The sequence below is a fragment of the Adiantum capillus-veneris genome, chromosome 4, assembly GCF_014529385.1.
Source record: "Adiantum capillus-veneris isolate H3 chromosome 4, ASM1452938v2, whole genome shotgun sequence".
Lineage (NCBI taxonomy): Eukaryota > Viridiplantae > Streptophyta > Polypodiopsida > Polypodiales > Pteridaceae > Adiantum > Adiantum capillus-veneris.
Window position 1 is genome coordinate 60515642 of NC_140934.1, and position 17132 is coordinate 60532773.

Below are 17132 nucleotides of genomic sequence, written 5' to 3' on the forward strand. Positions count from 1 at the left end.
CTCCATCACGTGTGGCCTCTCCAACTAGTCATCAGTATGCTCCATTTTGACCTTGTCACATACCTCTCTCGTACACACACTCCTGATTATTGACTAGGCATTTTTTTTTAACATGTGGACATTGTTGTATCACCAGTTCATGTTGGTTACCTAGAGGGAATCTCACTTTTGCTACCCTAGGTCATGTATGTCTGCGTCCTAGCCGCAATTACGCTAGGTGGTGCCCCTCTCTACTTATAGGATTACTCCTACCTTGAGATGGTGCTTGGGGATGTTCAGGCTATGTGTGGTGTAGAGGCCACCCCATATGGCTTGTCATTTCCGGCCATTATTTTCTTGGTGCCCCCACGGAGGATCCTTTCATGAAACCCTCTAGTTTACAAGACTGAAACCCCTAAACTTTTGTGGATGGATGAATGGTTAGTAGGGTTCGCTAAACTGGATGATAGAAGAAGAAGAGCTCCAAGCACAACTAGACGAACTCCGCATCTCCATTGAAGCTCGAGTGCCAGGCGTAACGGTAATCGATTTGCAATGGGAGAGTCAACCAACACGCCAAACTCAGTGGATATACATAGGCCGGGTGCCAAGAAGAAGAAGAAGGAGAAAGTCAAAAGCATGTCCACAACCTACAACCAACCCGCAACAACAAGATGGATGGAGCTCTTCACAATAGAGAATCAACACTATTCTACTTTAAGAATCGGGTAACTCAAGTCACCGAGGTAATTATCACAGTCAATTTCTAAGTCGCACCTGATGCTGCAACACAAATAACGGAAGCACATGCTCACGCTCTCACTAGAGAGACTAGGGATCTAATGAGCTTGTTTCAGGAAAGAACACCATCCTCTCGCACAAGCTTGGACAGTGACTAAGCACCTCTAAGCTTCACATGAATTAGTACAACTTACCTCAGAACAGATCACACATTTCGATACGAGTACGCTCAATCAAGGTATTACTGGACTTGAAGGCTCACTACCAGCACGTCATCAACACCATGCTGAGTGTGGAGTGCTTATTTGAGGTTCTCGCATCAGATTAGCCATTTGTTTTACCTTTGGTACAAGGCAATGTACCGTTTGAGATTTTAATCTATGTTCTAGTGTAAAAAGGGTATACACGCCTCCTTGTAAAGAAAAAAAAAACTTTTGATTGCAAGCTAAGCAGTGTGTCTTTCTAGCTCTCTCTCTCAGTAATCATGGCAAGTGTAGCATTTCCAACATTTAAAGGAAAGAAGGGGGAGGATTTGGTAACAAATTTCCTAGATGACTTTGAAGTTGCATGTGTAGTAAGCAACAAAGATACAGATGAATCCCGGGTTATATTCTTTAAGCATCTCATGAAGCTAGAAGCTAGGTCATGGTACAATGCACTTCCAGAAACTAAGGATGACTGAGAACCCTTAAAAACTTCTTTTAAGAGGCGCTTTGGGGGAGGTACCACTTCAAAGAAGCTGTGGGACAAGTTGAGAGACTTGCAGCAGGAGGGTCTTTTAGAATATGCTACCTATGAGTCCAAGTTTGTGGATTTGTGGGAACGGTGGGTTGAGTCACTAGCAAGAGGGGAAGCTGCACCCGATTTCCTAAAAAAGGACCACTTCACACATGCCTTATGGCCACTTCTCAAGGAGAAGGTGAAGGGTAGATTCCCGGCTACGTATGAGTTAGCCATCAAGATTGCTCTCCTTAAGGACAAGAAGCTGCGGATAAAAGCCAAAGAAACTGAGTCAACAGAAGCAGGAACATCGCGTCGACCAACAATCACAACAACCACCATTCCTCCACCAGCACTGGCTCCTGGGGTAAGAAATGACCAACAAGATATGTTGGCACACATTACTGACTAACTACAGAATTTGTCTGTCCACTTGATACAGCAAGGAAGGAATCAGGAAAGAGATTAAGACCCGAGAAGAGCACGATGACAAAACAGGGAGTATCACTGCTACAACTACGAAGAAGATGGTTACGTTATGTACTACTGTCCCAAATCACGACAAAACTATAATAGAGGAGGTAGGAGGAACCAAATGTCACCCCCTTAGAGAGAGAACACCCCCACCCCGAGCACCAGCCCCACCAACACAAATTCTACATCCACCCCAGGCACCACCACAAGCACCCACTCCACCTCTTCCATTGGCACCACCACATGATCGCCCTGTAAACATCATAAGGCTAGAAGAGAAAGGAAAGTCCATAGTAGTGGATCCACCTAGAGTAAAGGAGAGGGATAAGGGTAAGGAGAAGGTAACCTTTGTAGAACCATTTGAATCCATGACTGTAAAGAGAGCTAGGAGGGAGAAAGCTACACAATATGATGATGAAAGAACCATGAAAGGAGAGACTAGCAAGAGGCCATTGTTTCGAGGTGATAACAACATACAAGTGCCCACCTAGCCAAGGTGCCGTTGAGTCAGCCGCCAAAGTTTTGATGTGGTCACATTATTTTTCCGATGTTTAATACATCAAACCCTGTAAAAGTCTAATGACAATCGCCTATGTCAAGTCTGAGTCAAAGATGTAATTTTTCCAATGATGTATGTAAAGGTCCATGAGAAGTTGGCCGCCGGCCACTTTAGAAAGCCCTAGGTATATAATACACTAAAGTTAGTGGGAAAAGGGAGATTATTTTTTGAAGATAAGGGACTACTGCGTTATGTACAGAGAGCTACCTCTTTGCTCCAACTTGTAATCATCGCTTATGTGGCTATGTTAATCCAAATTCAGTATTGTTTCTTGCATTGTGTTCCTCTTACTCTACTCTTTCATTCAAGTGTAAGCATTCAAGATTCGGTGAAGGTTTCAAACGCGTCCGTTTATGCCTTAAATCGCTGTTTTGAGTGTTTATATGCGTATTTTATGTTGTTTTGACCCTAGGAGAGGCTTTAGGGACCTAAAAACGACCCTTTAGGATCATTCGTTTATTGTTTTTGCATACTGTGGTACGAACAATCGCGATCGTTGTACCTCTCCAGAATGCTGTGACAGTGATAGGATATGTTCCTGATAGTCCCCTGTAGCTTCCCTTCAAGTTTCATGCGATTCCGATATGATTTGCATGGTGAACGGGCGTGATGACTGTAGAGCTGTGTAGAAGGACATAGGCAGATTACTTGGCTTTAGTGCGATCGATTTGCTTGTAGAGTTAGTAGTTGCATCTCTTCGAGTTCACTTCATTAGGATTGACACCCTAGTGAGTTTCCATTCCTCATCCGAGTCGCTTCCCCTGTATCGATAATTTTATGTTGATGCTTGAGAGCTATGCTATGGACGTCCGTCGCGGCGACCCGCAAACATTGGCGCCGCTGCCGGGGAATGAATCTTAGGTGATGAGTGACCGAGTGCGCATTCAAAGTTTTCTTATTGTTCCAAAAGATCATTTCCATTCCATTTACATTTCAGTGAAGCATCTAGACAGGGGTTTAGCGCTTAGTGGAGTCTAGGGTCGGGGGACTGGCTAGATTTACTCTTGAGAGATATAGGGAGTTGTGAGTGAGGTTGCTTTAAGCATTTTTTCTCTTCAAATTTCTTTGTATCGATTGAGTACTGATCCATCATCCGTTTTTTATCCTGTTTGTTTTGTTTGATTCATTTTCTTATGTTCTTTCATTTCTGTACTTAGGAGTAGGATAAGTAAATCACGTTCCAGTCAGATTTGGGATAAAAGTTAGAGTCGAGAAACTAGAAAACCATAACTTTGGCAAAAAGGCCATAAGACTCTGAAATTTTGAAAATCTGACCAAACAGAGCTGAAATTGATTCAAATCACAAAGTGGTAGCACCAAACACTGGGAAACACTTGTCAGAGGGAGCAGACAAAATTTCATCAGATTTGGCCTCTGTACTACGATCGCGATCGGTGTACCTCAGTGCCAGAATTGGACAAGATTTGACATGTGCCTTCCTAATAAGATTCTAAACAAGTTTGTGTAAAGCAACCACACCCAAAAACATCAAAAATCGAGGAAATCAGGCCACTTGGGTAAAACTAGCCTGACAGACCCAGAAGCTGTAAAATCTTGACTTTTGGTGATCCAAATGCAAAAAGACTTGGGGGATAGCCTTAAAACATCAGTGTCTACAAGCATGCCAAATTTGGTCTAAATTGGGCTCCAAACTACGATCGCGATCGGTGTACCTCAGTCCCAGATTTTGACCAGATCTATGGGATCCTCAGGCGTATACAAACATAAAAGTCTAAAGGACCTAGGGTCAAAAACCACAAAAAACAGGTCAAAACCACTAAATACAGATCCGAGTAAAAAACTGCTAAACTGGCATAGAAATCAGGAAATCAGGAAATCAGGCACTTCAGACCAAGAAACTGTAAATTCTTGACTTTTTTGAGTCCAAATACAAAAAGATTTGGCAGGTAGTCTTAAAATAGCTTAGTGAACAAGCTGGTGAAGTTTCATCCAATTTGGGCTCCAAAGTACGATCGCGATCGGTGTACCTCAGTGACAGATTTTGATCAGACTTTACCCACACATACACCTAGGTTATATAAGATAGCATGCGTTTTCAAAATTCAAAAAAGTGACCAAAATAGCCAAAAACAGCAGACAGATAGAAAACCACTGCAGCAGACCAAGATCTGGTGAAAACATGACTTTTTCTTGTCCAAATTCAAAAAGATTTGGGGAGTAGACTGTACACATCATTGTCTACCATATCCACAAGTTTCATCCAATTTGGGCTCAAAAGTACGATCGCGATCGGTGTACCATACTGACATTTTGAGTTGAGACTTGGTGAGTAGGTAGCTGATGACTAGACAAACAACTTTCTCAAAAGAACCAGGGTCAAAAAACCAAAAGACAGTTGTCAAATAGGGCAAACACTGATCATTGATCCTTCATACCAAAAATTTGAGAAAATTCAAGTTTTTGTGATCCAAATGCAAAATGGGTTTGGGAATAGACTAATCATACCCATGTCTATCAACTCGTAAAATTTCATGCAAAAAGGAGCTGAAACTATGATCGCGATTGGTGTACCTCAGTGACATTTTGGATTGAAAATTTATGAGTAGGTAGCTGACATCTAGTGCAACATATTTTCCGAAAGGAGCAAGGTCAAAAAATCAAAAGAAAGTGGTCAAAAGTCCTAGTTACACAATCAGGCCAATAACCGCAAAAGCACATGGGATTTGGGTTTTCATTGGTCAAAACATCTCCAAATTCAAAAATACAAAGACACTTGGTATCAAGACATCAAGGTCTAGCTACTTTGCAAAAATCTTCCAAATCTGTGACATGGGGTCAACGATCGCGATCGGTGTACCTCTACATAGTGAGGGTATCTGACTTCATAAGTTTGTAGATCTACTTGAGTACATCCCAAATCTCAAGTTTGAGTGAAAAATACCCTCTGGAGGCCAAGATACAAGCACAAAAGTTCTTGTGTTCTAGTCCTCAGACTGTTTTGAGTGCTGTTTCAAGTGCAGTTCACTAAAAGTGCTCTAACTCTTGACACACAACTCCAAACTGAGTCAGGTATAGCTAGGAAGAAAGCTTGTGGGCAATAGCACACACCCAGAATTTTACTAGGTTTCCTAAATCCAAACTTTTAGGGTACCCATAACCAATTTCCAGAGACCAAAAAGTCACAAATTCCTGACTTTTTAGAGACTTGACCAGGGGCAAAAAGGGATTGTGTGCACTAAGCCAAGGTGTCCTTATCAAGGATCATCATGAAAGTATTGAGTGAGGCTTAAACACGACAACTCATCCATCATTAGGGTTTCCCACTCAACTCAGAGCTATGCCACCTACACAAACCACCAAAAATACTGTGACACATATAACAAGAGGGTTGAGACAAGACCATGAGGCTTATCAATCATATCAAGCCAAACCTCAAGGCATTGCTCATGGATATTTGTCAAGTGATCATGTAGCTCACTGGAAGCCAAACCAATCAACTAAAATGCGGGATTTTGGAAGAGCAAAAGTGGAAATTGCTGGAGACTTAGAGGAGAAGCATCCTCTAATCAACAAACCCAACGTGAGATTCATCAAAACCAATGAAGCCACGAGAGTTCTAACGGATTACACTTATGATGGCCTTTATAGGTTACCTATTGGGGATCAAAACAACTTCTATAGATGTTTAAATTCCATCATTGAAGAGTTGACAGACTACAAGAACCTCTATGCCTTCGCATACACAAATGACCAGGGAGTGCAAGTTCTAATGGTAGATAAGTATGGAAGAGAGTACAAACTTGTCGATCCAATTGACTTAGAGAGATACATATACAAGGGTACTCGAATTCCTACCTACTTTCAGCCAAAAATGATGCCAGAGCGCATATCAAAGGGGATTCCACCAACATTTGCTCCAAGACGAGAAGAAGGAACGAGGGAGTTCCTTGTGAGAGACCCCAACACGCTGAGATGCATGGTTGAACCAGAACCAATGAGACCATATCAATTGGCCAAATGTGTCAAGAAGAAGTATGATGGATTAAGGGATCCATACGTACATGCATCCTTGTTCAAACAAGTGTTAAGAGCCGAACAAGTTTTTTATTTTCATACACAGTACGAGGGATTTGGCTTAACCTTGGAAGGGATAGCATTGAATTGGTTCCAACCATTGGACAAAAATGCCTTCTCAAACGTTGAACAACTGTTGCAAGAATTTGTTGTCGAGTTCTCTAAAAGGGGAATCAAGCATAACACAGTGTCCCAAATCTATGCATTCAAGCAAAAAGAAGATGAGAGAGTGAAGGAAGCATTGCTACGCTTCAAACAATATATAGAGAGATGTCCGGAATGCGAGTTACCGCAGGATGAAAGATTATCAATTCTCTTCATAGAGGGTTTGAAAAATGAAACTCTCAAGAAAGATTTGCACTTAAAAGGATGCACTTCCTTTGAACAAGTCACGAGAGAAGCGTTATACCTAGTTGACAATTGTAAAGCCTATGGCGAGGAAATTGGTAATACAAAGATCACTATGGATAATGCTCCTTTAGCATCTGGTGAAACCAACACAAGGCAAGTGGGTATGTCTCAATTAATGACCAACCTAGATGAGCTAGCAGCACAAGTAGCACAACGAATAAAATGGTGTTCCATTGAGCAAAAATGGACCAATCATGAGATGAGTGAGTGCTACTATAATCAAACCTACACGAGGGGGACACTATTTGGACATCAAATAGAAAAACAAACGCCATTACCAAATCATCTATTGTTTAAAAATAGGGTTGTATCAAGGGCTTTACAAAGAGCTGAGGTATCACAACCTAGGCTAGGGCAAGAACCTATGAGAAAACTCTATTCATTGAATGAGGACACTCTGATGTTCATAGCCAATCAAAAGCGTAGACCAGAGACCATTCTGGCTAAGCAAGAACAACCATCGATTGTGCCACCAGTGACTCAACAAGATGGACCATGCTACAAGTGTGGAGGTAACCATTGGGCCAAGAATTGTTCTCGTGTAGAGATAATTGGATATTGTGTGGAGTGTGCCATTACACACGTTGTTCCATATTGTCCAAAACACCCAAACAAACAGGGGAAAACAACAATGAATGTTGTGGGAGTGTTACCCTCTCCAAGTGGATCAGAGACAGAATCCAAAATTCCTGTGAAGGTAGTGACTAGAGCCCAAGCAAAAGAAAATGCTGAGGACCAAGCTAATGAGGAGAAAGATCAACAACCCAAACAAGGGGAAACAACTAGTGTGTCAGTGAGGACTGGGAGAAAATCCTGGAAAGCCAAAAGAGACAAAATTAAAGCAAAAACAATTACAATCAAACTACACTACAAACAGAATTACAAGAGACAAAGGAGCAGTTAAAACAAGAACGGGAAAACAAAACGGTGGTGAGCGATAAGAAACTAAGGAAGGTGTCTTCCGGAGGATTTGTGTTGGTAGACAAAGTCCTAGAGCCATTAGATGCTGCGGTGGAAGCATATGAGGCTAGATTGAAACCCAACCAAACCCTAGAGCAACGTGGGATGAAATATCCTCATGTTGAGCTAGAGACTGAGAGGTTGAAAATGTGTAAGGAATTGGTAAAAACTGCACAGGCAATGATGGAGCCTGAAGCACCAATTTCACCTCCAAAAACAAAACCAAAAAGTGTTGGATTTGAAATGCCTAAGGCAAAGGTTGTTGAAACATTAACTCAAAGAAACATTGAGCTAAAATCACAAAAGGATATCCAAGCAAAAACTACAACACAAGAAAACAACAACCTAGAAATTCAACTAGATGATCAAGTAGTGGCCAACACCACTAATGATGCAAGGTCAAAATCACAATTTATGGCACCTATCCCAGAGATAGATGATCCATGGCCAAATGAATTGTGGGAAGCAATTAGAAGTGCAAAAGATGGAAGTGCAACTTTCCAATCTGCACCCATAATTGAGGTCAATACAGGGAATGAAGTCTATCAGGGAGACATTCAATCTCTAAATAGAGATGCAGGGACGGAAGTTTCAATTGAAAGCAAACCAGAGTCCTTGAAGACCTTACCCTCATACATAGGAGAACATGAGGCAGACTCAGAGACTAGAGTGGTGCCATCTCAGAGGAAATCCATATCCAAGATGATGGATACAAAGAGTATGCAAGAGTTGATGTCAGCTCCAATACAGTGCACCATTACTCTATCTGAACTGCTTAAGATTAGACCACATGTATGGGATGAAGTAGGCAACAATTTGGGGAAGATGGGATTAAAGATACCTCTTCAAGATCTACCCTCAAATGAACAATCAAACAAAACTCAACAAGAAAGTGCAGACGCTAAACCTGTGCCAATAAACAAGGTGGGGGAATATTGCGAAGGAGAAGAAGGAAACACCACCTTACCTGTGGAATACAAAGGAGTTAAAACATTGGCTATACTTGATAGTGGGGCTGGAGTAGCCATAGCAAAAAAAACATTTGGGAAAAATGGGGTAGACCAGTGCTTAGGAAAACTAGAATGAAGCTGCAACTTGCAGATGGATACACGGAAAAAGCTCTGGGTATCCTAGAGCAAATTATTGTGACTTCTTGTGGAATTGAATATGAACATACATTTGCAATAGTAGATTTTGTAAAAGGGAACAATTTTGATATCATTTTAGGAAGGCCTTTCATGCGTCAACTTAAGATGGTTCAAGATTGGGGCTATGACTATATCTACTTGAGACATAAAAAGGTCACCACAAAAATAAGCATAAAAGACCATAGCTATAGAGATGTGAATAGAACTCCTATAAAAGAAATTGACTCTACTATAGTCAATGGGAAAGAGATACCTACGTGGATACAAACCAAACAAGAACTTTGGATGTGTGGTGCTTCGAAGTGTGGAAGCTCAGTGAAGGAGGATTGCATCCTAGAAAGATCAATGGACGATGAAGCTTACATACAGGAACCCTTTCCAGAGGAGTTATTTGAGCCATTTGGATGGACTCAAATATTGGCAACCTTGGATGTGTATGTGAATGAGGTGACCCCGACTAAATTTTGTGATGAGGAAGGGTATGATATAACTCCCGTATTTACGATAAAGGTGTTGAAGGAAGATAACGAGATTTGTGAGTGTGAAGGCAGGAAAGGTGAAATAAATAGCTACGTCATGGAGCATGATGCCAAGGTGCACATGAAGAAAGCAGAGCAACAACGAGAATATGTCATCATTGACATACCTGCAGAATCGACAAAAGCTATTTCAAAGAAGCAGACTCCAGAAAAAGTGCAAATGAAAGCAAATGAAGGAGAACATATTCCAAGTTCAACAACAAATCTTCAACAAGTGCAAGATCAAGACAAGAACAAGGACAGAGAAGAAGATCGACTGTCTCCTAGGGCAATCAAATTTAGCATACGCGGAGAAACAGGACTCAAAATCACATGTTTAGCTGTGATAGATCCAAAAGCAACAAAGAATCTAATGACTTATGGAACGTGGATCATGATGGGAAAGCCACCAATCAATGAGCTAGAAGAAACAGTTTACACAAGTTCAAAAATGCCGATTCCTAGCTTTGGAGTGGCAGAAGTTGTACTCAAATTGAGTATCGGGGAGTATAAAGATACTTTCCACATAATCAACTCCCATCATATCAAAGAGAGTCTAGTCCTGACAGAAAGCTGGATGAACATCTTCTTTCGACAACAATCAAAAGCTTCAACAACAACAATGGTAAGACTCCATGAAGCTTCTCAAATCCATGCAGAGAAGAAATTGCCAACCATCGCGGAAAAAGGTAAAGCAAAGGTAAACATTGACGTATATCAACCTCGCCAGACGACTTTACCTTCAACGAGCTTCCATAAAATTTCCCACGAAGCCTCTACATCAAGAGCCACACCATCAACAATGCAATGGAAACCAAAGCAAAAAGTCTATCAACCAAAGTTTCCATCACAAAAAAGCATCCAGAAGAAGCCGAAGAATGTCAAGCAGGTGTTGGTATCCAAAGAGCACATCCAAGTCAAAGACCCAGTTTGGATACATGAAACACGAGTTCAAACACAATAACAAAAGGTGATAGGGTGGGTAGCATCAAATGAGTCAATCATTGCTCAAGGCTACTTCGAAGGAAACATTAATGTATGGGCCAAAAAGCCTAAAGTAACAGCCTAGATGTACTCACCTCAAGAAGGAAGTTCTAGAATGAGCGAGCCTAGCCATCAACGAAATAAAAACAACTCAAGAAGGAGAAAGAACAACGAAAAAAGACAGAAGAAAAGACTTTCCAAGAAAGCAACACAACAATTATGGGTACCAAAGTCAAACTTCAACAAAGCTACCCAACACAAACAGATACAGCAGTGGATGGTTCCTGTCAAGCTACTTGAAGCACAAGGATTCTATGAAGGTAACCCCCGAATATGGTTACCCAAAGTAGTTGCTCAACCTAGAGCCACTAAGACCATCCAAGTAGCAAAGGACCCCACACAAAGACAATCGACAACAAAAAAGAGCCAATGGAGACTAAGCACAACCAAGGAAGAAACAACCTCAAAATGGATCCCTCGTCTTCTACTACAAAAGCAAGGCTTTTACAATGGTAATAGCCAAGTATGGATACAAAAGCCTAGTGTCCATCAAGTCAAGGGATCAACTCATGAAGCAAGAACAAAGTGGGTCCCAAAAACACTGTTGAAAACTCAGGCTCCTCACAAAGAAGAAAATGTAAAGGTACAACAATGCGGCCTCCTTACGGAAAATCCCATGCAACAAAAGAAGCTAGAGGAGTCAAAGTATGCCAACCTACTCGACAAAATGGTGGCATCCAAAGACCAACACAATGATAGAGGCCTTAATCTCAAGAACTTATGGCATTGGGTTTCAGGCCATGAACAGGTAAGTCCAAGTCACCATTAAAAATACATGGCATAAAAGTCAAGATTCGGGCAGCTGAGCCACTAAATGAGCAAGGCATTAGTTCCAAAGCTTCAAGTAATATTCTCTGTGGTCTAAGAGTCTTAGCTATTCTAGGTACTGCTCAAGGTGGAGGAGTTGAGCATATTTATGTTGTGTCGCTCATGCTGGTGATGGGGGCTTTTCACAAGCCAAGCTCCCATACCCCTCTTCTCTCGTCCCCACCCCATGAAAACCCCCTCTTAGGGAGGGAGTGATAAAAAGCATTGGAAAAAGTAAGAAAAAATAAAGTATGATTATGTAAATATATAAGAAAGGTAAAATAGGCCACCTCATGCCTGCGGGGTAGCCCATCCCCACCTTGCCTCCTTTTTCTTCACTGTTGCCTCGCCGTGTGTCCCTTTTCCTCTCCTCCACTCAAAAGGTCAATCCCCTCTCTCTTCCCCTTGTCCTTTCTCCTTTCTCTCTCCCCTCAAGCTACCCCACCTCTCACCAATAATGCATTATAACTCACCAATAATGCACCCTAACTCACATGCAACTTACCCTATCTTCCAAAATAGTATACCCCACCCCCTCTTTCTCTCTCCTATCATATCCCATGACCCAAATACCCCCCTCTCTCTCTAAGGGGCGCCATGTCTCTTGTCTTGTAGCTAAATAACCTCCCCCACACTCACACACACACTCAGTTTCACTGAAAAAAGGTGCCCACAGACCCATCCCCACCCGGTGGTTACCTGATTTTTCTTGTGTTCACACACATCTGCACACAGATTCACCTCTGAACACACTCCCCTCTCTCCCCTCTTGTAATTACTTTATTCTCCATGTCACCTCTCACTTTTTTTCATCAACCCATCTCTCTCTATTAGTCTCTCTCTCATGAGACTGCTGTTCTGGCACATATACACACATCCAGACAAGTGGGGCCCACAGTCACATGGCCTATGTAGATAATGATTTCTTCATTTCTAAATTCTAGAATTTCTCCCCCCTCCTCCCCTATATAAAGAGGGGTCACCATCACACTAAATACACACACAACATCACCAAAGAACACACTATGCACTGTGTGTGCCGAGTGCACACACACACACCCACACCATCACCATCACCGCAATCACCATGCTTGTCTTGAGCATGACCTCTACACCCTTGGCTATGGAAGATGAAGGACAACTAAATGAAGGATGATGGCCATAATCCTCGTGCGAGTCTTCGCCATCAACTCCCACCTATCCGCCATGTGCTCTACCACTCTCTTCCTTCTCATTCCCCTACCCTATGCTCCCCATTTCATCGCCTAATTCTCTAAATAAAGCTTGAGGTTTTGTGATTATGTTTTCTTGCAATGTTTTGCCCATGTGAGGTGTGCGGAATCGCCACCTAGTCTTGTGTTTTGGAGTGAGCTTGTGTATATGTGAAGGGTGTGCGGATTCGCCATCCTTTTGTGATGCCTAAGTACTAAGCCGCTATACCCCCTCCCTCACTCTCTCTCTCTCTCTCTCTCTCTTTCTCTCTCACTTGATCTCATTCCCTTTCCTTTTCATCATTACTCCCAAGCATCCATCTCTCTTGGATGAAAACTTTGTTATGGTGGTGTGTTGTTAGTGTCCTAGCCACTGAAGCTAGGTGGTGCCCCCCGTTTGCTTTACCCTAACAGGCTCGAGGCGCGCCATTCGGTCCCCGGTGTTTTAGAGGCCGTCGGGGTTCGGGGTTCGCTTTGCTCCCGTCATTTGGTGTCCCCGCTGAGGATCTTTTCATGAAACCCTTCAGTTTACAAGACTGAAACCCTTAAACTATTGTGAATGGATGAATGGCTAGCAGGATTTGCTAATTGGACGACAGAAGAAGAAGAGCTCCAAGCACAACTAGACGAACTCTGCATCTCCATCGAAGCTCGAGTGCCAGGCGTAACGGTAATCGATTTGCAGTGGGAGAGTCAACCAGCACGCCAAACCCAGTGGATATACATAGGCCAAGTGCCAAGAAGAAGAAGGAGAAGGTCGAAACCATGTCCGCAACCTACAACCAACCCACAACAACAAAATGGAAGGAGCTCTACACAATAGAGAATCAACACTATTCTACTTTGAGAATCGGGTAACTCAAGTCACCGAGGTAGATAACGGAAGCATTGGCTCACACTCTCACTAGAGAAACTAGGGATCTACTGAGTTTGTTTCAGGAAAGAACACCACCCTCTCCCACAAGCTTGGACAGTGACTAAGCACCTCTAAGCTTCACATGAATCAGTACAACCTACCTCAAGACAGATCACACATACCAACCCGTGTACGCTCAATCAAGGTAATACTGGATTTGAAGGCTCACTACCAGCACATCATTGACACCATGCTGGGTGGGGAGCGGTTTTTGGAGGTTCTGGCATCAGATCAACCATTTGTCTTACCTTTGGTACAAGGCAATGTACCGTTTGAAGTTTTAATCTATGTCCTAGTATAAAAGGGTATACACGCCTCCTTGTAAAGAAGAAAAAAAACTTTTGCAAGTTAAGCAGTGTGTTTTTCTAGCTCTCTCTCAGTAATCATGGCAAGTGTAGCATTTCCAACATTTAAAGGAAAGAAGGGGGAGGATTTGGTAACAGACTTCCTAGATGACTTTGAAGTAGCATGTGTAGTGAGCAACAAAGATACGGATGAATCCCGGGTTAGAATCTTTAAGCATCTCATGAAGCTAGAAGCTAGATCATGGTACAATGCACTTCCACAAGCAACCAAGGATGACTGGGAACCCTTAAAAACCGCTTTTAAGAGGCGCTTTGGGGGAGGTACCACTTCAGAAAAGTTGTGGGACAAGTTGAGAGACTTGAAGCAGGAGGGTCTTTTAGAATATGCCACCTATGAGTCCAAATTTGTGGATTTGTGGGAACGGTGGGTTGAGTCACTGGCTAGGGGGGAAGCTGCACCCGATTTTCTAAAAAAAGATCGGTTCACGCATGGCTTATGGCCGCTTCTCAAGGAGAAGGTGAAAGGTAGATTCCCGGCTACGTACGAGTTAGCCATTGAGATTTCTCGCCTTAAAGACAAGAAGCTGCGAATGAAATCCAAAGAAACCGAGTCAACAGAATCAGGAACATCGCGTCGACCAGCAACTACGACAACCACCATTCCACCACCACCACCGGCTCTTGGGGTAAGAGATGACCAACAAGATATGTTGGCCCATATTACTGACCAACTGCAGAATTTGTCTCTCCACTTAATACAGCAAGGGAGGAGTCAAGAAAGAGATCAAGACCCTGGAAGAGCACGACGACAAAACAAGGAGTATCATTGCTACAACTGCGGAGAAGAAGGTCACGGTATGTACTACTGTCCCAAACCACGACAAAACTATAATAGAGGAGGTAGGAGGAACCAATTGTCACCCCCTAGAGAAAGAACACCCCCACCCCGAGCACCACCCCCACCAACACAAATTCTACGTCCACCCCAAACACCACTACAAGCATCCATCCCACCTCTTCCACCAGCCCCACCACCTGATCGCCCTGTAAACATCATAAGGCTAGGAGAGAAAGGAAAAGCCGTAGTAGTGGATCCACCTAGAGCAAAGGAGAGGGACAAGGGTAAGGAGAAGGTAACCTTTTTAGAACCACTTGAAGCCATGACTGTGAAAAGAGCTAGGAGGGAGAAAGCTACACAATCAGATGATGAGAGAAGCATGAGAGGAGAAACTAGCAAGAGGCCATCCAGGCCACGACGGAAATTGGGCATCACCGACTTCCAGCTAGGGGAAAGTTCTAAGCCCTATGATCTAACATTGGATGTGGCAGAGCAAGGACCGAAGATTACATGGCCACAGTTGCTACATCTTGTACCTAAAGTAAGGCGACAATGGTCTAAAATGGTAAGTACAAGACGCTCCAAAACAAAGGTAGCCGGAGCAATTTCGGGATGCAACATGGATGACATCCTTCCAATTGTCGACGTAAACATAAAAGGAAAGAGGGTTGGAAACACCTACATTGATGGAGGTGCACAAATCTGTGTAATGAGCGAAGCTATGATGCTTCGATTAGGGCTCGAGGTTGACAGGCCTTCTCCATGCAAGGCAAAGATGGAAAACAACGCAAAAGTTAAGTGTGTGGGTGTGGTAAGTTCCGTGAAAATCAAAGCTTTCAACACTGAGGTAGAGGTAGATGTTTTTGTGATGCCTACTAAGGGGGAGGGCTATCCACTTATTTTGGGAAGTCCATGAAGGCAAAACAGGACTGGGGTACTGGCCTTCTACGCATGACCGGTAAGAAAGGGGAGACAATCTACTACGACATGAGGATTGGCAAGCAGAAGCAAATGAATCTAGAAACATCGGCAGATGAAACCACTAGCAAATCTTCCAGTTCTGAGGAGGAGACCACATCCACCGACGAAAGTGACAGCTCCATTGATGTGATGGGTATCATTATGAAGGATCCACAAAGGGTAAGCACAATTGGTGATCCATCACCAAAAGGGCAACCCAATGAAGAGGAGAGCAAATCACCTGGCCTAGGAGGAAGTAGGTTGAAGGGTATGTTGTCTACGGAATTAACACTTGAGGAGAAAGATAGTTTTTTGCAAATGTTGATGGGATTTCCTAACCTGTTCATTGACAACTATGAAAGAATCACAGGCATTACAGTGGTGGAACATCATATTAAGCTGAAGGAAGGGGTAAAACCAGTTGTGCAAAAGCTACGACGACTGGGGGTCATACAAGAAAAGGCACTCTTCGCCGAGGTAAGGAAACTGCTGGAGGCGGGATTCATCTATCCTGTAGAAAACTTAGAATGGGTGTCACCCGTAGTGGTGATGCCTAAAAAGAATGGTAAGTGGAGGGTCTGTGTTGACTACAAACCACTAAATGCAGCTACAAAGAGAGACCACTTTCCTCTCCCTTTCTTGGATGAAATTTTGAATGAAGTAGCGGGTTTTGAATGCTATACCGTCTGTGATGGTTATTCTGGATACTTTCAAATACGCATAGCCTTGGAAGATCGGCTAAAAACCACTTTTATCACGCCATGGGGTTGTTTTGCATACAGGGTTATGCCATTTGGTCTCACAAATGCACCTACCACATTCCAGAGATATGTCACATATGTTTTTCAACCGTTCTTTGGAACATCCATAAGAGTGTTCATTGATGATTTTTGTATATATAGCTCCCGTATTTCACATTTAGAAAAGGTAACTGAAGGTTTGGCCAGGTTGCAGAGCCTAGGTGGGCAATTAAATGTGGATAAATGCCACATTGGGGAGAGTAAAGTCATTCTACTAAGCCATGAAATTTCAGCAAAAGGTATCAACGCCGACCCAAGTAAGGTGTCCGCACTCATAGCCCTACCTTCACCAACGACGCACGTCAACTGGTCTCTTTTCTACAGAAGGTGAGGTACTTAAGTAGATTCATACATCTACTATCACAACTTGTTCTACCATTGCAACAACTCACTCAAAGATCAACTTTCACTTGGGACGAGGAAAGCGAACATCACTACAACAAGGTAAAGGAGGTCTTAGCCACTTTGCCAACTATCTCACCACCTAAGTGGGATGAAAAATTCTATGTCACCTCAAGTGTTGGTGATGACTCATTGGGGGCTGTGCTACTCCAAAAGGATACGACGACATCTTTCATGAGGCCAATCTACTTCTCTAGTCGAGTGATGACAGCAGGAGAGAAAGGTTTCACCCATGTGGAACACTTAGTCCTAGCTCTTAGATTCGCAACTACAAAGTTTAGGTCATATTTGCTGCCTAAGCAAT